Consider the following 20,918-nt stretch of genomic DNA (forward strand, 5'->3'; position numbering starts at 1 on the left):
AATTTAGGAAGAGTCGGCAGGAGAAATCTAAAACTGCCATTCCCACCAGGTCCATCATTTTCATTTGCAATTAAAGTCAGCAGCTTTGGAGAGGCAGTCATCAGTCTGAAGGTTACACTTTTCATTGCACTAGATGAGAAGTTTCACTGGGATCTTGCCTTTTTGTGGGTACTTGAAATTGTGAACAAAAAAGCAAATTGCAGCAGAATGTTTTTTGGCAAAGTCTTCTGAGACTAGGAAGAAGTAGATGATCCCAGTCTCAGGTAATTTTCTCAGCTGGCTTTGAGCTTGGCAGGATGTGCTTGCAATAAAATAAAATAAAATAAAAGTCCAAACAGATGCACAGTGACTTTTGCCTCAAAGACCAGGTGCTTATTTGTTACTAGCTATGAAGTCATTTTGTTGCTTCACTTCAAATGCCCGAGAGAGGAGGAAAGGGCACAAGTATAATTGACCAAACTCCATTTTGGTATTTTGCTATATCCTCATGAGAAGGCTCTTGAAGTTGAGTCAGGTGACCTTTACAATATGCCAATAATAAATATCTCTAGAGAACAAACACAATAGGTAACATCAACTAGAGAAAGTTGAATCTCCAGACCCGGCTATTATGAGTATGTATTTTCCTCTACTGTTTACTTCCTTGAGAAAAAAACATTTTAGCTGTACTTTTCATACCACAGAAATATGAGTGGTACTACTGACTACATACTCATGGATGTGCAAAAAATGCAACTTTTTGTTGACGTTGTATTTGAGCAGGGATAGTCAACATTGTGCCCTTCAGAAGTTGTTCCCATCTTCCTTGACCATCCTCCTGGAGCCACAAAATGGTGACCATTGCATCTGATTAAAATCAGGGCCAAACTGTTCCAGTTTGTTCTGTTGCCGTCTACTGTTGGTCTCCTTTTCTTCTGCTCAATCAGTTCCAAGGGGCAACAGCCACCACTAGTACAATGAGAGTAAGCAATTGCTGCTTTGTTGGCAAAGGTTCCTATTAGAAATTCAGCATCTCTTGAATGCTTATTATTGCTATGTGGGATGTGATCAAACATTGTCTCCCATGCTGGTGTTTTGTTTTCCTAATTATGTTTTAAAATTCATAGCTGGATATTTTTTTGTTTGTCAAGAAATATCTTAATATGTCCAACACTGCTTCTGTGATACATATCTGTATGAATACTATTGAGTTAGCAAACACATATAACAAATGGGGCCTGTTTGAAATTAGGACTAGTTTTGAGGTTTGCTTGCTTTGTACTTTGAATGATTGCAGTGGGCTAGTTAAGGCAACTCATCTAGCTCATTACTCATCCACAATACTTATTAGATTGGAAAGATAGATATTCCCAGCAAAATGAGGTGCTTGTGCATGCATGTGTTAGAAAAAAGAAACTATTCCTCACTCTATGTGATACGTGCCAAATCTGTTCAAACAACAAAGCCATAACAAGGTCACAGCACATTCACAGCAAAGAGCAGAGAGAGAATTCAAAACTGACTGGAATGTACCTCAATCGTAGAGGGATCCTAGCAATTGTCCAAGGAAATGTGAGTCTATTCTGCATTCAAGGACAGTTTGTTTGAAACACTGCCAGCCATATCTTCTGCAACTCGTTTACAGTACTGACTTTACATCCTAAATCTTAGGGAAGTTAATGATTTTCATTACATAGTAACTTGCCATTTTACATTTGGGAGATGTTTCACAAGTCTGCTATCATGTGAAAACTGAGAGGAAAAATAACCTCTTATTGGTTTGATTTCAAAAATGGTAGCAGGAAAGTATTTGTGAGAACACTTGACTCTGAGAAATGCATTTAGTTTTATGAATTTTCTCTCCCTTAGAATAGGGAGAATAGGATGGGGGACCTGTGGCCCTCCAGATGTTGTCTGACCCAACTCATCACCTCTATCACGCATAACCACTGGTCAGGGTTCATGGGAGTTGTATTCCTGCATCTGGAGAACCACAGTTCCCCACCACTGTTGTAGACAGGGGGTAAGTTTTCATAACTTCTGAAAGCTTTTGAAAAAGCACTCACCTTTTTGGCTCAGCCCTAACACTCATTCAAAGCTCTACCTCTGTATCTAAATGCTTGTGAGTAAAAGCAGTAATACGTTATACATTAATGTATCAAAAGGTTCCAGTGAAGTCATGTTTTTAAGCCACAGTGGCAGGTTTTCCATTTATATGCTTTAGTTGCAACTTCACAGACATTGTAGCACATGCATAAACACTCTTACCACCATCGGAGACCTTGAGGCCTTTATTGCTATATATACTATTGCCAGTAAATGTCATCATTTCTCACATCTGGCACATACTACTATATGCTGTATTCCCATTTTTCAACTGCAAGGTTAGAAAGAGATGACAAAAGGAATAAGCTAAGAAATGTTACTAAATGAAAGTGAGAACTATGGCAAACAGGGTAGTTTGAAGCTGAAGACAGAGAGAACTACAGCAAACAGCTGGTAGTTTGAAGTTGAAGACATTTTTTCTACTTAAAAGTTAATCCCTTTTATGATTTATGTTATCCAAGATATAGATTATCCCATTGAGGAATGGACCTATTTATCCATCCTTTCCTTTCTCTACTGTTCCTTTCTGCCTCCTTCCTTTCCTCTCCTGTCTCATTTTTAAAATACATGTTAGATTTGTAACCCTACAGACAGTGCCTTTTATCATTTAGTATTTGTATGCATTGCCTAGTGATCTTATATAAAACTGCTTAGAGGTTTTTGTTGATGAACCACCATGTAACCCTTGTCAAATAATATCAAACATTAGGGTAGTGATGATGGTCACTAACTTCTGCAGATCTTTCTAAAAACAATTCAGATTTATTGAATGTTACACACACACACACACACACAAACAAACAAACACACACACACACACACAAACACACCAAGGGAAATAGATAATTAGGCTTACTAAGTGTAACTGGAGATGGGGGAGTCTGAATAATGAATCAGCAGGCAAAACATTTCATGGTATGGAAGTAAGAGCCTGCAGATCCAACTGTTGTTAAAGGCACAGGAGCAGGGACAGTACAAAGAGTTGGCAGCCCTACTGATATAGTTCCCATAAGACCTCCTACACTGGCAGTGTTGGCCATAATCTCATAAATCTCCTTTAAAGCAATGACTGAGCAGAATAATATAGGACTAAAAGTTTTGTCAGTCTTTCTGGGCTTTTGAGTGGAAGTTGATAAAAATCAGCTGAGCAGAGACAATCATTTTTCAAACTGCAATCTCAGAGCCAGGAGAAGAACTAGGCAGGGTAGTATGAGAGGGAGGGAGAGGAGAGATCTCCAGCCTATAAGCCACTAAGCCTAGAAGCCGATAGTATACAGATTCTATGCCTTCAAGGAAACACAGTATTTCATGACACTTTAGGATCTAATTTTATCTTAAGCTGCAGTAGTGAAGTTCCATCACAATCTTCTCCAGGGCATAAGAGGGGAGAGTCCTTTAATCCAGACAATATCCCACAGTACCTTTCCAGATTACCTAGCCTAACATTACCAAGGCGAACATGTCATTTTAGTGATGTTACTAGTTATTGGCTCTCTGATTTCCTAAAAGCCATAGATGGCATTCTAGAGAATTGTATGTCTTTCTTGAGCATCATCAAGAGACAAGTGCAAAGTGAACTTTTGGAAACAAAAATAAAAAAAGAGCTTTGCTATGCTGGGAAATTAATTCCCTTTAAACCAAAGCTGTAGTTTATTCCTCACAATAGATGAGTAGGGCATTGACACAGGGATTATTTGTCTATCCCACCCCAAATCCAGTGATTTCTGGGCACCTAAAAATTACATTCCATAAAATCACATAACTCATAAAACACAACAATACAAAATGGCCAATAAGCCAAACAAAATAGAAACAGCAATTAAAACAATCTCAAATGCCAGTGGCACTGCTACATTTGAAGGGTTAAAGCAGTGAGAGAGCCTTACCTGCAAATGGTTCCAGGTTTGATCCCTGGCATCTTCAGGTTGAGTTGGGAGAAACCCCTATTTGAACCCACAGAGCTTCTGCCAGTCAGTGTAGACAATACCAAGTGAGAAGGACCAGTGGCCTGACTCAATATAAGGCAGCTTCTGTGTCCAAAGATCTGCATAAACAGGCAAGTTTTCACCTGGTATCTAAAAGCCAGCAGTGTAGGCAGTAACCAGTTTTCAAGGAATAGCCGGTTCCAAAGCTGGGGTGTCAGCATGAAGGTGATTACTAGTGAATGACAATGAAACAGTTATATTTTAAGCCCTATTCAATAGAGGGTAACTATATTGCAAAAGAAACAGGGCTATAGTTTCAAGGGCTGTAGTCTGTTAAAGATATGTAACTTGCAAAGGTCGATTTTCTGGCCATGTGTGCTACTTTACAGAGGACAGTTCCCTGTTTGAAGAGCTGCCTAGTCCAAGTCTGGTTTAAAGATAAAGAACCATAAGATGGACATGCAGGCAATGCAAAGTCACCCATCAACTGTTAGCACCTGCACAGCAGAATGAGCAGGCACACATCACCTGGTCACAGTCTTCTCTGCTAGGGTGAATTCAAGTGGGTGGTGCTGTGGTCTAAACCACTGAGCCTCTTGGGCATGCCGATCGGAAGGTCAGTGGCTTGAATCCCCACGACGAGGTGAGCTCCCGTTGCTCTGTCCCAGCTCATGCCAACCTAGCAGTTTCAAAGCACGCCAGTGCAAGTAGATAAATAGGTACCACTGCGGTGGGAAGCTAAACGGCATTTCCGTGTGCTCTAGCTTCCATCATGGTGCACTAGTAGTGGTTTAGTTATGTTGGCCACATGACTGGGCTTAGCCATCCAGGGGTTCTTTACCTTTTACCTTATTTCTATTCAAGTAATATTAATTATTTCTAGATGTGCATCTATATACATAAATCAGCACATGCAAATGTTATGCAAATGTATTTTTTAACAAGGGGAGGGGAACAGGACCTGACCCAGATCCTGAACTCTCTAATCACTTTGACAGGGGGGCAGGGCTGCCCTTGTCAATTATCTGATATTATCATGACATTGGGTTACTCAGTTTGAAAAGAAAGGATTGGGAACACACCCTAGAAGCACTCCTGATTCTTTCTTTCCTCCTTTGCAGGCACAGCTCAAGTCCAAGGAACACTTGGAGAGTGCTTCCAATTCTTCTGCCTCTTGGCAATGGCTTGAATTTGCCAGGGTGTGACATCATCAAGCCCAGGAAAGGTGGGGGTGGTTTGTCCTTCATGGCCCGGCAGGCCTAAATTAGGCCCTCAGGCTGGAGGTTTGCCACCACTGATTTAGGAGATAGGCTGTACAAAGAGAGATTATTACTTGGCCATTGCTAGATTGATAAAACATGCAGATGTCATCAAATTGCTTTCCCAAAGAGTTCAGATCCTTTCCCCACTCTCAGCATGTCAGCTTGAAATCTGCTGCACAAGAGGCAATAACCCTATTCAGCACTGCTCCTGTGCAACCCCTATACATAGCTGACACATTAGCAAATATATTATAAAGGGGGGAGGGAATGGAATGAAAGATTCAAAGCTTTGTGTGTTTTTAGAAGTATCCATACATATTCATTTGTTGGTATCCCAGTTATTATAACTAGTGAGATTCTGTCTGTGATGATGACGCCAGGGAAGCATTTTCCATATAATTGCCATTTCTTTTGCTTTAGTCTACTATTAAGGCCATTTAGGCAAAGTCACTTAAAGAGCTCCCTCGCTCTTTTTAACCACATCTGCCGAATTAAATTCCATGCACCGACAGTGACGCTTTCAAAAGCTCAGAATCAATTCTTCAATCACTCCACATTCTTAGCTGTGATTAAAAACATGTGTCCCCTAATTAAGCTAACGAGAAATTGTTAATTGGCACAAAGCCCCCTTCTGTGCATGCTTGTTAATGTCACCGTCAGTTTGACAGGAGAAGGAATTTAAATGAAGGGCAGGCAATTCTTAGCAGACTTCAAAATTGGACTTCAGGATACCCGCTTTGTCTGCAAAGAGATAGCCATCAATTTAGGGGTGAAAGGGTGGCAGGAGACGGGGGCATTCTTCATGTAGCCAAGGTCAAGAGGAAGTAAATAGAATAGTGTGGTGATAACTATCATTTTAGATCTGCTCCTTCATTGAACCCACCATGTTTGACTTTCTCTTCAAGACACTTCCTGATTTGTATCATAAACAGCTAAGAATAAACACAATCGAGGCTGACATCAATTGTTTGCCACACATGCTATACAAAGATAATTACTAATAATAATTACCACCACCAGGGAACTGGTATGAATTTGATTAATGTCCATTTGCATCATAAATTCTGCAGCCATGAAGTCAGCACAGATTATGACAATCAGTTGTCACTTGAGTTCACCACTGTCATATAGTATCGCCCTGTGTGTTCCTATTTAATCTTCCTTTTTCAACCTGTGAATTAGTAACAACAACTGAGATATCAAAGGGAGTGGAATTCAAGGCATATTCCACTGAAAACAGGCTAAAAGAACACTAACAGAGATGGATAGGTTCACCATGGAATACTTGTACATCTAGGTATACACTATTAACAGTGGTTGTCCACTATATGTTGCACCAGTGTGGGTGGTGGTTTCATTATTCTGTGTGCCACACATACCTACTGTGCACCTTAAGACAGTAGTAGCTCCTGGTATAACTAGGTAATCCAAGGCTGGATATATGGGATAATCAGTAAAACACACCTGTATGCATTTTCAAGAAACCTACTTCCTGTCCATCCTGAATCTCTATTCATCTCTCATAGATTTGACTGAAGGAGAAATGTGATTGATTTATCATTAGCACTTTGGTGCCTCATTTCTGACTCTGGAGGCAGGTGTTCTGTGAGGTAAAATACATAAGAAGAGTATTGTAATGGAGATGGGTAAGAGATACTAACGGGCAGAATAAGCTCCATTTGGAGTTTCACTAGCGGCAGGGAATACAAGATTCCATTGTGAGATGGAGAACGGCAGAGATCCTCAGCTTCAAAAGTTTCAATTACAAGTGTGTTTTAGTTGAGCTCACGTTTGATACTTCATAGTAATCCTGGTCCTGATGAATAATCATTTGTGATCTGAACTGCAGGATGCAGGAAGTCCCCACTTCTATTTCAGTGGTGCCATAAGTAGGGAAAGAGTTGGATATGGGAATAGGACAATCTCCATAGTCATCTATTCCTTAGGGCAGCCTTACCCAACCTGGTGCCTTCAAGATTTATTTATTTTTACTACAACTCCTATCAGCGCCAGTCGGCACAGCTATGTTGGCTGGGGCTGACAGGAGATGTAGTACAAAACATCTAGAAGGCATTACATTGAGGAAGGGATTGAAAGGAGGAAAGAGTTTTGAAAGTTTTCATAATTCTGCAGACATAGCAGACCCTGACTTCAACTTCACACAAGTCCTTCTGATGCTATTCCCCCCCTCCCCATATGTTCAAAAGAAGGGTTGAGAAGCAAACGTTACGGAGAAAAGTCTACTTCTAGTAACTACTTCTAAATACATATGGTGTGGTGCCAGTGAGGTGTAGTGATTAGGGTGTTAGATTAGGACCTGGGGAACAAGGGTTCAATTTGCCACTCAGTCATGAAGCTTGCTGGATTATCTGGGGCCAGTCACAGTCTCTCAGCTTAATCTACCTCACAGGGTTGTTTTGAGTATAAAATGGAGAGGAAGGGGAGGAAGAAGAACCCTGAGCTTCTTGGAGGGAAGGTGGGATATAAATATAATATATATAATCTTGGGGAAATATAATCTTGGGGGAAAGCAGTATGCTATCAAACCCATTCCACAAGGCAGAATTATCCTTGCATACATACTGACACCTCCCACCAAAACCTGACTGCTTTGACAGAAATACTAAAAGCTATCAAAGCCACATGAAAGCTACAGAGGTAAGCTAACTGTAAAACTGTAAGCCAGCACAGAATTAGAAACGCTATTGGTGGCAGTCCACACAGGCATCCCAAGGCTTTGTCGATCAGTAAATTGCTTAGTTGTTTCGTGCAAGATTGGTGAGAAGGGGTGATGGGAAATGACAGCTACACAGTGCTCAGGGCAATGATAAATTTCCCACTGCAGGAAGCAGGGAAGTACAGACACCACTGACTTCTTAAAACAAAAAACAAAAAACAAAAAAACCCTGAATACATTTTCATTGTGGGTGAAATTGCAGAGTGAATGTCACAGAGAAAAATGACTGGGATTTTCAGACAAAGGCAGTTAGACATCTACTTAAATTTCAACCAGAGTTTCCCTGCACCAGCTTCCCCCCACACAATCACCCCGTCTAGAAATACAAGGTTTCTCACAGCAGGTTTATCACTTTAAGAACTTTGGTTTGTAGGAAGCGTATATTTTCAAAATAAATATAGAAATTTATATAAATATTCTATTTGTCAATTGCTAATAATCACACATTTTTTTATAACATTAGGATATTTTATTATTTCCCCCACCACACACACACTTTCCCCCCTTCAAAAAGTGGCTGCAATTATCTGGTAACACCACTAAAATTAACATTTTTTAATCCATTGTCTCTCCCTTCCCACAAGATGGCTTCTGGAATCATTGTTCCATACTAGTATTTTCTTCCCGCCTCCCACAAACACTCACATAAACTGTCAAAAAAGTATGAATATTTGCCAATAATGCTTTGTAAATTGTTCTTTGTTATCCTCTAAGCCTTTTAAACATTCTCTTCAAGCCATCTCTATTCCAACACAAATAGCAGACACAATGGTTTTATCATTATTTTGCAAATTGTGTTGAACCAATTCTATTTTATTGAGAACCATGCTGTTGTGAACTTATTAAATTCCTAAAAGCAGATACACATATGCAATGTAAGTTGAGCTGTTAATATGCATAACAGTTGGCCAATGTGCATATTCACCTCAGGATCATGGAGAATATGCACATAATCTGTCAAAGAAGAGGGTATTGTGCACATTTCATGGTCAATGTGCATAATCTCCAACAGACCTTGGGGAATGTGCATTAGAGTTTATTCACAATTACCTTTTGCTAGGGCATTTTTTCAGAGGGAACTCACCAGAAATCAGTTCCGGTACCTCTCAGGTGAGTTTTGGCACCTCTCTGGTGGGCCTGAGAGAGACCCACCTGAGTTCCGGCACTTTCCCCCCAGAAAAATAGAACTGGCTTTAGTGCTCAATCAGAGCAAACATCAGTTCAGGTTTTCCGCAGATTGCCATTTGCCCCAGTTGAGCTTTAAAGAGCGGGTTTTCACAGGGAAAGCTCCAGAGCAAAAAATAAAAATAAATCCTTGGACGCAGAGCTTGGAAAGAGTGGAGGAAAGGTAATCCTTAATTTTGGATCTTGTTCTGAAGGCTTCTATGTGATTATGCTGTCTAACTGCAACGGTATCTAGTATTTTATTTTACCTTCATTAATAGTTAAGAGTTTTCCAGCTGTGCTCTAGAGATTCCTGGGAAGCTTTGCAGGGGTCTCTCAGTGATCAGTAATGGAAGACAAGCTTCTTGGTGAGGCAGCTTGTCTGCCACTACCAAAATTTGGTGCAACCTCCAACTGCAGCAGGGCAACCAACAGGGAAGTTTTATAGACCAGGCTGGTGTTCTTCAACAATGATGATCCTTCGTGCCTCTCCCCCCCCCCCAAAAAAAAATAGTACATTGTGGTTCTGTGGCAAATGTGGAAGGTTTATTTGATTGACTAAACATCGTAGAAACAGTTCTCTGAAAATAAGAAGTCTGAAAACCATTGGATTATAGCTTGTCATGTCAGAGTTAGAGAGCATACCAATCATGAAACAGGAGAACTTTACCCTCTCTTCCCAATAAGAAGAGAACAGACACAGGGAACACCTGATGGAAAACAGAAACAACTAAGTTCAGTGCAAGCTACTGAATAAACTACATAAAGGGACTGTCCACACAGGTTTTGATCTCTAAACAGTTTCTCTTTAGTTTCTCTGGAAATGCAGACAGTTCCAAAGATGAACTCAAGCCCTCTGTGATAGTCTTCTTGGAACAAGTGATATTGCTTTCTTAGCTGGCTATGAACCCTCCAGCACTGTGCTTGGGACCACTGGAGCACCCCCCCCCCTTTTATTGTGTAAGTGCTTGCTTCTCATGGTCCTTCCATGTGATCTCTCTCTCAGAGCCTCAGGCAAAAGCAAGTGTTCTCCTTTATTTCTGCAGAGAGTAAGAGCTAACATTTCAGATGGGTTTTGCATGTTTTAAGGACGTATCTAAGAGATAAAGTCTTTCCTATTTTTCACACCTGCTAGCTATACTGCATGGGACTCTTATGAAATGCTATTAATTAAGACAAACAGAAATTGTCTTAGACCCCAGGGCATTCTGTCATACCTCAGAAAGGTGCCGGCCAGTCTGTAGCTGTAGAAGGAAGTGATTCTTATAATATAGACACTAGATAGCTCATATATCTGGATGCTGGGGTGTCACTGACACAATTTAAAATGCAGTAACCACCTGATTTATGATACACTGCTGGTGACAACCACTCCACATCACCCTGTTTTACAGTTCTTTTAGAACATCTTCTACATGATGCCATGTGAAAACAAGTGGCACATTTTATATGTCCAAAGCCTACTTTTCACATTACTTCCAAACAATAAAAAGCAAGGCAGCTAGTCAAAACATACAAGCAAACAACAGGTTAGGAATAGGCTATAAATGCCTATATCTTATTTTTCATTGCAGCAGATTTGCTTCCATATAACCATGATAGCAGTAATAATAGCAATTAGATATCACATCAGTTCTATTTATTCCGCAATCCAAGTTTGCATCCAAAAGCACCATTGGAAATTCACACTGCCATTTCCTTGATGTTGTCCTCACCACCAGGAACAACAAAATAGTCATGGATTTTTACACCAAACCTACTAATATACCTAACTAAATGGAAATCCTGCTTCTCAAACATCTCAAGAGAAGCAAATGAAATGCATATGGAAGAACAAAGAAAATTGCAAAAGAGGAACCAGAAAACTTAAAGAATAACTTCAGCACAGTGGGTATCCTCCACATATCAATGACTGAAACACCCCTGGGCATACATCTTTTTCTAAAGAGGTTCTTCTTCATAAAAGTGAGGCATCAATCAACAAGGAACACCATATCCCATGCTTGAGATATTTTCATTCAGCACCTCCTGTCACCTAGCAATAACAGAAAGCTACTCACTGAACATCTTGCTAATGTAATCAGCAAATCTCCTGTTATAGCATTCTGCAGATGACCAACTGAAAATCACGTTTTTTGTCTGGTTTTGACAAATTTGTGGCAGATAAAGTAGCAAGATTTGCAGTTGCTGTCCAAAAATTAAGGAGAATGTTCACTGGTGCACTGTAAAGATTTAATTGGGAACAAAATATAAAAACCTATTTGTATTCGTTTATGTCCATCTATCTATCATCTATCGATCTATCAATCAATCTAGGTTGATATTGTGTTTTAATATTATATCAATGTATATATTGTATAGGAGGTATTTTCTTTTTTTGGTGGTTGATAAGACCATGATGGTTGAAACAACAACAAACAATAGACAAGACAAACAGAAAGCTACTCACTGATGGTGGGCACTGAACATCTTGCTAATGTAATCAGCAAACCTCCTGTCATAGCATTATGCCAGCCTTCAAATCTATGCAGGCCGTTCAAGACAGCTGTACTTAAACCATCAATCAGAAACACTGGCTCACATCTACCATCTGATCTAAGTAAACTGGAAACAATAGAAAACTTATTCATCTATAGACTTGACATTTTACCACATAACTTCAACTAGGAGGATACTTGACATCATTCAGCTATAATAAATGCAACACGCCTGAATATTCCATTCTCAGTGCTCTGAAAGTGCCATCTTCAATATACCAGCCTTTAATTAACAGCAGAAAAGCTGAAAAAGCCAGAAGCCAAAACAGTTTGCTATAAGAGATTAAAAACTTTGTTTTGTTAGTCATTAGAACACGTGTGTTTTCTGCAAAGTTCACGTTTTCAGCATAGACATTTAATTACATTTGAATCAATATAGTAAGCCCACATGCAAACTTTTAAAGTGTATTCGCTTTCTGAAGCTACACATTTTAATCATCCTTGTTACAGACAAGGAAAAATATCTCTGAGACACACAGAGGAAAATTGGCTATTAGCCAATGAACGTTCCTCAGAGAGTGGATAAGAGATAGACAATCAGAGTTAAAGGTTTGGTATTAGAAGCAGGTGCTTACTAACGGAGGAGTACATATTTCTTCTAATGCATTTGTAATCAATTTTTTGCCATGATGAAGTCCTCCTTTGCAGCAGCAAAGAATTGATGGGGGGATGTGGTTTTCATATGGAGATAAACTGAAATCCTTTCAGACTAATAGCTGGCTTAAAATGAGCATCTGTTATAAAATGGGAAGGCACAGCTCTGAACATATCAGTTGTAGTAAGGTGGGTGGAACTTCATATAATAAACACTAACATGTGGATTGGGCCCACAGGGAGATGGACAGTGGTCATGGTGGCAAGAAGGAGAGGGACTTATGGTAATGAGATAAGCCCAATCCCCTCTCCAGCTCGGGAACCAGAATTGCCCAGGAACCAAGCCATTTGTGGCCTTAAAAGTGACCATCAGCACCTTGAATTAAATCTAGAAATTCTTCCCATTGGACCTATCTCAGATAAGAAATCAACAGTTTGGCCCAGCCAAAATTTGCAGATGCTTTGGCTACAGATTGCAGTAGTCTGGAGGTAGTCTGGAGGATGAAAGACCACAGCCAGATCTACTTTCTAAAAAAAAAAAAGGACCGTGTATTAGCCAAGCTGGTGAAAAAAATAGATCAAGTCCAGTCACCATTAACCCTTTGGGAGACTTTGACATGATTGGCCTTGGCTAGATCTTGCTCTAGTGACCAGGAAAATGGCTAATCCCTTGTATGCGACAGAGTTACAATGCCAATGGCTCTGTGAAAGAACACCCCCACCAAAAAAATGTTAGAAAAAAGTATTGAATTTTTGAAATAAATGCAACAAACCTATGGATGGTAGATGCAGGTTTCAGAAAACATTTTGTCTCCTTTATTTACAGTTGTGGCAATATCAGGTTAAAGTGAATTTGCAAGGTATTGTGAGGCATGTTGTACCATTCTTGTCAAGATTGTACAGCCCAGGGTATGTGTCCAGTCCAAACCTCTAAAGTCAATGGACAATAAGTCTAGTTAGGCCTCAACAGTTCCATAGTTATAAGAGACAATTCTTTACTTTAATGTATTTTTCATCTTCTGTTGGAAGCCGCCCAGAGTGGGTAACCCAGCCAGATGGGTGAGGTATAAATAATAATAATAATAATAATAATAATAATAATAATAATAATATTGAAGTAGCATTGAGATTCACAAAAAGAGGAGGGCATAATGGAGGTAAAACTTGCCTCTTGGTGGACAGCTACATCCTGTAGTAGCGTTTCAATTGCTATGGTTCAGGTAGAACAGGGTTTGGTTTTGGTTTTGCATTACCACATCTAGCCAAGAGTCATCTGATCTGATGAACACTGGTTTCCTGATATCTCAGGCAAAGGTCTTTGTTCCAGCCCAGCTGAGCATCTTTCAAATGGATGGAACCCAGGAGCTTCTAAGTGAAATTTGTAGCTGCTGTAAGGCGAAGTGACACAAAAGTCTAGAAAAGTGGGGGCAGAGACACCTAGCTCTGTGGAACCTTCTATTTGAAGTTCTCTGGAATCACCATCATCATCACCCCACTTTTCTTCAAAAGCACACAAGGCAAACTTAGACAAAATTGACACAGTACAAAATAAAAATATAGCCTTAAAAAAGACAAACTAGCAAGCAGAGCCAATAGCAGTTATAAAAGCAGAGTCACACATAATGTGGGGCTGTATGTGTGAAAGCTGGTGATGCTGCAACCCTCTTGGTGTGTGCAGTATTAGAGAGAGAAGTGTGATGCCAAGGACTATAAAAGTGTACACATAAACTATTGTGGCATCTTAAAGACTAACAAATTTATAATGGCATAAGCTTTTGTGGACCACTTCATCAGATGCATGGAGTGCAGTCCTGAGTGGAATAAGTGAAAGAAGAAGTAAAATGAAAAACAGGGTTTATGGAATGCACTCCCCAGGGATATCTCTCTGACCTTCTTTACTGCTTGCCTAATGGTGAGAAATGAAAACTTTTTCACATGAGTAGTGCTATGGCTACTGGTAGATAAATTGAAGCGCTTGATAAAAGGTCTTTAAATAAACAGGTTTCATCTTGGTCATTTTTACTCACCATATATTAAGCTAAGAGTGATAAACACCTACCCCTCTTAAGTACTGCCAGGGTTACCCTGACAGAATCCACACCTCAGCAGTGGGTGGGGGCAAAGCCAGTGGTGGGCAGGGCAAGAGCAAAAAGTGAGTGGCAACCAAAATCGAGCATGACATCTTTCCCCCTCTCTGTTTTTGCCACCCACTCTTCTCTGTGTGTGCCACCCCATTCTTTTTCCGCCATTCCTTTTCCCTCTGTTTCCCCCCCCCCTTGCCACTACCTTGAAAGTAGGCTGAGAGTCACATGAAGTTCAACTCATTTGATCCTGGTTTAAGCAAACCACAATTTTCCAAGTCTGGATATTACAAAGAATTGTGGCTTGTTTAAAACCAGAAGCAGATGCTTCCAGTTTCATCTGGCAGGCAGAAGAAGAGAGAAGGAGCCTGCAGGAAACTGTGGTTTGTTATATCTGAAGCAGCCCTTTGCACTTGACTATATTAACTCATGTGTTTTAGTTGCTGAAGCATGATGTGACGTGACTCTTACAAGGTAGCAAACAGGGCTTTTTAAATGTATCAGATTGGTTGCACATAGAACTTGTGCCCTTATTATGGGACTTCTTTATGAACAACACAGCGTAAGTGGTTTCAGCTCCTCTGCTGGAGGCTGTCTATCTTTATCTGTGGTCTGACTCTTTTCCTAGAAATACAGTGGCCCTGGACTCAGGGAGATAGTTCATGGTGAGTGGCTGAAGAGCATTCAGTATGGAAATAAACAAATCCATTTTCTTTTAAAAAAAATAATAGGGAACTAATTTGGTGAAGAATTATTCCCTTGTGAAAGGGCACACCATCACACGAAAACATCATGAAAATTCAGCAACATAATAAACATTATGACACATGGTTAAAGCAGGACCTCTCCATCTGTGGTTGCCCTACCTGTCACCTCTACAGCTAGGCTGTGCCTTAACAGGCAACTTCTGGCCTTTAGTGAACGAATCTTATTAAAGAATCCTCTTTTAATGAACCCATTTAAAGCCTAATGACTGCTGGCTGGCTTCACTTGCACTGCCCTCCTCCCCTACCTGTCACCTGCTCAGTGAATGGATGTTGGAGTCAGCTTTGTCTGTGCCTGCCACTCGCTCTTTATAAACACACATAATTGTGTGTAATAAGCCCATAATTCAGCAGGCACAGTCTCTGCCTGCCAAATCCCTGCCAAGACAAACTGTTTGTTTTACACCAGAGCCAGTAAACCCTTATCACTGCAGCTGTCCTCTCCGCTGAGCACCTTACTGTAAAAATTTGGGGGTTTTACCCCATCTTAAAATCCCTTTGATGACTGAATATCTTTTTGAATATTGTTATTTTGGGTCTTTATCCCACTGCTAACTATCAAACAATGGTAACCTGAAGTGGGACACAGGAGGATTGGTTCCATCAGCAACAAAAAAGGTTACAAGGGAATGATTTTGATGGCTGGGATTGTTAGACATAGATGTGGTATCCTGGCTGGTTTTCTGAGGCCTCAGTGAGATTTTCAGGGGCTCCCCTGGGAAGGGGTTCCATAAGTGAAGCGCCACCAGGAGTGATAGAATCTCCGTTTCTCACATTTCCAATCCTAAACTCATTTCCCCAGATTTCTTCTGCAATTCGTGAATTTATTTTTTAAAAAAATATATAATGGAAAATCTTTGGCATTTCACACAAGCACAATTTTTCATGCAATTGTAACCAATATAAGCATTTTCACATAATATGATGTATTTTCCTGCTATTTTCAGAAAAATATTGATTTTTACGCACACTTTTGGCTACAATGTGCATCTTTTTGTAAATATTATCTGACTGGAGAGGTGCATTGCAAAATTCTGATATGTGCTATTTTGATGAATGGCAGAATGTCGGTTCTCACATTAATTTGGAAATTGCAAATTGGAAAGATTTGGTGGGGCACTACTGCTCTCCCAGCTTCCAAGCATTGTGTGTTACTGGCACTTACTGGCGGGAGAGGTGAGACATGGGAGGTTTGCTGCTGTGCAGTGCAGCATGGCAGAGCTAATTCTGGCTATTATGTGCCTGTACAACATCAAGTTCCCCATGCCTGCTCCCAGTAAGTTTCAGGGCATGTTGTATTTGGAAGCTGGGAGAGCTGCGTTTTCCTGCCTCTGCCACCCTACCAGCCACTACTGGAACCTGGTCCTGAACCTATCCTAGCAAAGTAATCATTTTGGCCTACCAAGGAACATGAAGGAGTGGTGTGGATTTCTATCATGAGATAAGGCGAGCCTCTTGCAATTGTAACAAATTAAATTCTAACCTTTATAGGAGACAGTATAATACTCTTGATGGGTACTTGTCTGAACCAGTATAAAATGAGTAGGCAATAGCTTTGGATTATTACATTGGCATCAACCTCTGTTGAATTCCACAGTGCAGCGAAGTGTCATCTTAACTATTGGGAGTTTCGAAGATTGGTAATGGCTTCAAAGGGAAGGTAAAGTGTGTATAATTCAGTCTTTTGTAACCAAACGTATTAAAAGCAATTATTCCAAAATTATATCTGCAGTCTCTTTCCAATCTGTCTTTGAAAACAAATGGAACTTAAGAGAGAGAGAGAGAGAGAGAGAGAGAGAGAGAAATAGGTAGGCCATTTTTATACTTGTGAAATGGAAAAAGTGTCACTCTTCAAAGCAATTTATTCCTAATTACAAAATTACTTTATAAAGAGGCCCTCTTGGGAAGAATACAAGGTATAGAACCAGGGTTTCAAAGGAGGATGTGAATCAAATCATCTTTTGTTTAAAACACAGATGAGCCAAAAGCATTTAAAGTATTTTATTGCTCTGGTGCTTGATAAAATTAATTTATATTGTGTAAATTAATTTTCTAATTAGTAATTAACTGTTTTGTAGAATAAATCGCTTTTAAATCCTCCAGCAGGTTATTAAAATCTAACGTATTTGAAAACCAAAAAAGTCCATATTCTCCTAGAGATTTTAAAGAAACTGGAATTAAATGCAGTTTGATCAAATGAGTTGAGGTGAGTGGAAATTAGGCAAGGTGGAGATGAATGGGCACCCAAACTATCCTCAACACAACAAAAAGCTTCTTTGAGAATTAGACGAATTGCAGTCGGTATCCTGAGTTTGGAAGTTTAGCAACTTAGGGGGGGGGGGGAGAAATCTACTCTTCAGATTTGCAAACATTTTCAATTATATTATGAAACTCAAATACCCAATGCCAACCAGGTCACTTTCTCTAAGGCTTCATAAGCTATAGTACCATATCATTCTTCATTTATATTATGTTCAGTTGTGAGCATTACAGTCACATACCCTCCAAGTGTACTTATTTTCCAGGGACAGTCCTGGAATTACAAAATCCATCCCAGCTTCCAATTTGATCCTGGAATGTCCTGATTTCGCCCACCAGTGCCGCCGCCGAGCTCATGGAGGAGGATGAGCTGGCACTAGTCCTGAGAAGCAGCAGCAGCGGCAGCAGCTGTGAGAGAGCATCCTGTTGCCTCTCTGTGGCCTTGTTAGTATCGCATGCAGCCGATGCTGCAAATGTGACTGGTGCGAATCACACACCTGTCTGAGAAGACTGTGGGAACAGAAGACAACCTTATCTCTCTTCCTCTGTATATACTTTGTAACGTACTTTCACTTTGATTGTTCTCTCAGAGCTGAAGAGAACGGGCGCAATTATGCTGTAGTACAGGGGTAGGCAACCTGAGGCCCAGAGCCCAGATGCGGCCCATTCGCCTTCTCAATCTGGTCCGTGGACGGTCCGGGAATCAGCATTTTTTACACGAGCAGAATGTGTGCTTTTATTTAAAATGCATTTCTGGGTTATTTGTGGGGCATAGGAATTCTTTCATATATATTTTTCAAAATATAGTCTGGCCCACCACATGGTCTGAGGGACGGTGGACTGGCCCACGGCTGAAAAAGGTTGCTGACCTCTGCTGTAGTCTGTATATAGTATGTAAATAAATAATAGCTTAGATTTACGATGTCTCACTCTTCTTGCTGTGTTATGCCAGAAGATTAGTGTGCCTATATCAAGCTGATATATGTTGCTGAGCGCCCTGGAGAAGAAGGGAGATGCCTTTTCCAGTGCTGCACACATCGGAGGACACTCGGAGTTCCAGAGGTTTGCAGGCGACCCCAGGGCATTTTCCAACAGGCCTCTCCATGACTGTCGCCGCTGGCCTCCTCCCTTGGGCAGCTTGTAGTGGCTGCTGGAGAACAGATGAGGAGGAGAGGCTGCTGCCATTGAGGACCAGACTCGCATGATGCAACAGCCCTGAGGTGTAGGGACACCCTGGGCAGGAAGAAAGGAGGAACAGAATGGAGAAAGGAGGAACAGAATGTACACACACACACACACACATTATATATATATATATATATATATATATATATATATATATATATATTGCACATTCAGTCTAATCTTGCCTCTTTCTAAAAATGCATTTATTGGCATGTGTGTTTCTTCTTGTAAACATACCAAAGAATTAAATAAAATCTGGATTAAGGGCTTTTCTCAGGACTGTGGAGTGTGTGTGTCCTGTTTCCTGTTGGTGTAGTGGTGGTGGAAATGCTCAGTGGGGAGGAGACAAAAAAATGGGGGGTCAAGGAGGATCAGTTGGGGGGGGTGAGAAATGTCCCTATTTCCATCTGAGGAATTTTGGAGGGTATGCAGTTGTAAAGAAAATGCTGACAAACTGGGAGGCATTAGCTAGAGAGTTACCAATGAATAATAAAAAATTGATAGCAATGTACGGGGGGTGGGGGTGGGAATGGTATGAGTACAAGCTGAAGAAAGTGCCCATATTTTGCATAGCCAGAAGATTAATCATAGGTTTACTGACAGCTAATTCAAATGCCTCAAAGATGTTAGATAAATCAGGAAATATTTGTTCAACCTATCTTTCCAGTGTGGACAGGATAAGAAGCAATAGTTACAACCTACACAGAAAGAGATGGCCCATCTCTGACATACATCCTAGAGTCTTTCATCTTAGATTACAAAAACAGAAAATAGCTGTAAAATGAGGAGATTGTCCTGACCTGATTATTCATCATAATAAAAAATGAGATGGAATATTCCAGTAATTATTTACACAGTGCACGACAGGTACCCTGCATGGAAGCATGTATTTTTCCTTGTCAAGTTACAAGTTTATTTGTATATGGCACATACATTTGGGCAGTGCATATATCTCTTTTTTTAAATGCATATTTGTTTTATTAAAACATTTATATCCCACACTTCTGAGGTAAAAATATAGGTGCGGTCACTGAGAAGGTCCTCTCTCTTGTCCCACCCAGCCATGTTTCCACCCATTTGATCTTAGGGAGCTTTTGGTGTTTCAAAGATAATCACCAACAGTTTGAATTGTATATTAGTAACCAAATGAAGCTTCCAAAGACCTTCAAAGGTAGCCCCATACAGAGTATGCTACAGTAGTCCAACTTGGTTGTAACTAAGGCATATATTATTATGTGGTTCCAGAGCAAGTAGTAGCTCTTAGGTCCCACAGAAATCAATGAGAACTGTTAGTCATGAGTATATGTTTCTGCTTTTATCAGTGACAACAGATTATTCTTTATGAGGATTTAGGTGTTATGTTTTTGCTTCCTTATTCATTTCTTACCTTTTGTATTATTTGTGTGCTGTTACCTACATCTCTTTATTTGCCAAACACCCTTTATATGCTTACTTTGAGCATCAGCCAAATATACATAACATGATAGCTTTTATGCAAAGATATTTTTTAATACTAACCGGGAGGATTGTCCCAGGGAGATGAAATAGTTTAGTAACCAGTACAGACCTTTAATTCTCTATTTCTGCATAAAGAGTGCAAATGAGAAGAAATGGGTTTGCTGATTTTCATGCAGGCAATGGATCTCGCTGTGAACAAGGAAAGCATTCACTTTTCAAAATCGTTTCTGCTTACTACTAATTCCAGATGCTTCCTCCACCACACTTTAAAACCTGTTCTAAAACATTTACACACCCTTCTTTCCATCCATCTGCAGGTTGGACAGAGAGCTGTCAGGGAAGAATAAAGAAGATATGTGCCAACATCTCTAGAACAGGAACTGATTCACAAAGCCATCTTTGAGCTGGTAAAAATCGGAATGAGGTGACTTCTGACTTGCATTTTAGTCCTCTTCATGTGTTCAGAAAACTTGGTTAAAGTAGCAGGTGCAGGGAGCGATGCAGGAATCCTCTGCCCTTTGTCCTTGCCCACCCCTCATGAGTTGAAGGGCAACATTCTGAAGTGAGGAATTGCTTCTACTCATATAGGCTTCCTGTGTGATGCAGAAGGTAAGTACTGATCTAAAAAACATGGGCATATCTCCCTATATACCACTTGCAGCCATCCAACTGAACAGAGAGGATGAACAAAAAAGATAAAAGAGAAATCCCTACAAATATCTTGTAGCAGGATTACCAAGGGAATGAAAAGAGCAAATATGTCAGATGATCATAATTGTGTGCAATCTTCATAGCTACAAACCATAAAGAACTTCTAAAGGAGCCACATTTGGAACATGGAATAATGATGAAAAGGGGGAAATGGGA

This window comes from Podarcis pityusensis (genome assembly GCF_964106645.2).
Source record: "Podarcis pityusensis genome assembly, chromosome: 6".
Classification (NCBI taxonomy): domain Eukaryota; kingdom Metazoa; phylum Chordata; class Lepidosauria; order Squamata; family Lacertidae; genus Podarcis; species Podarcis pityusensis.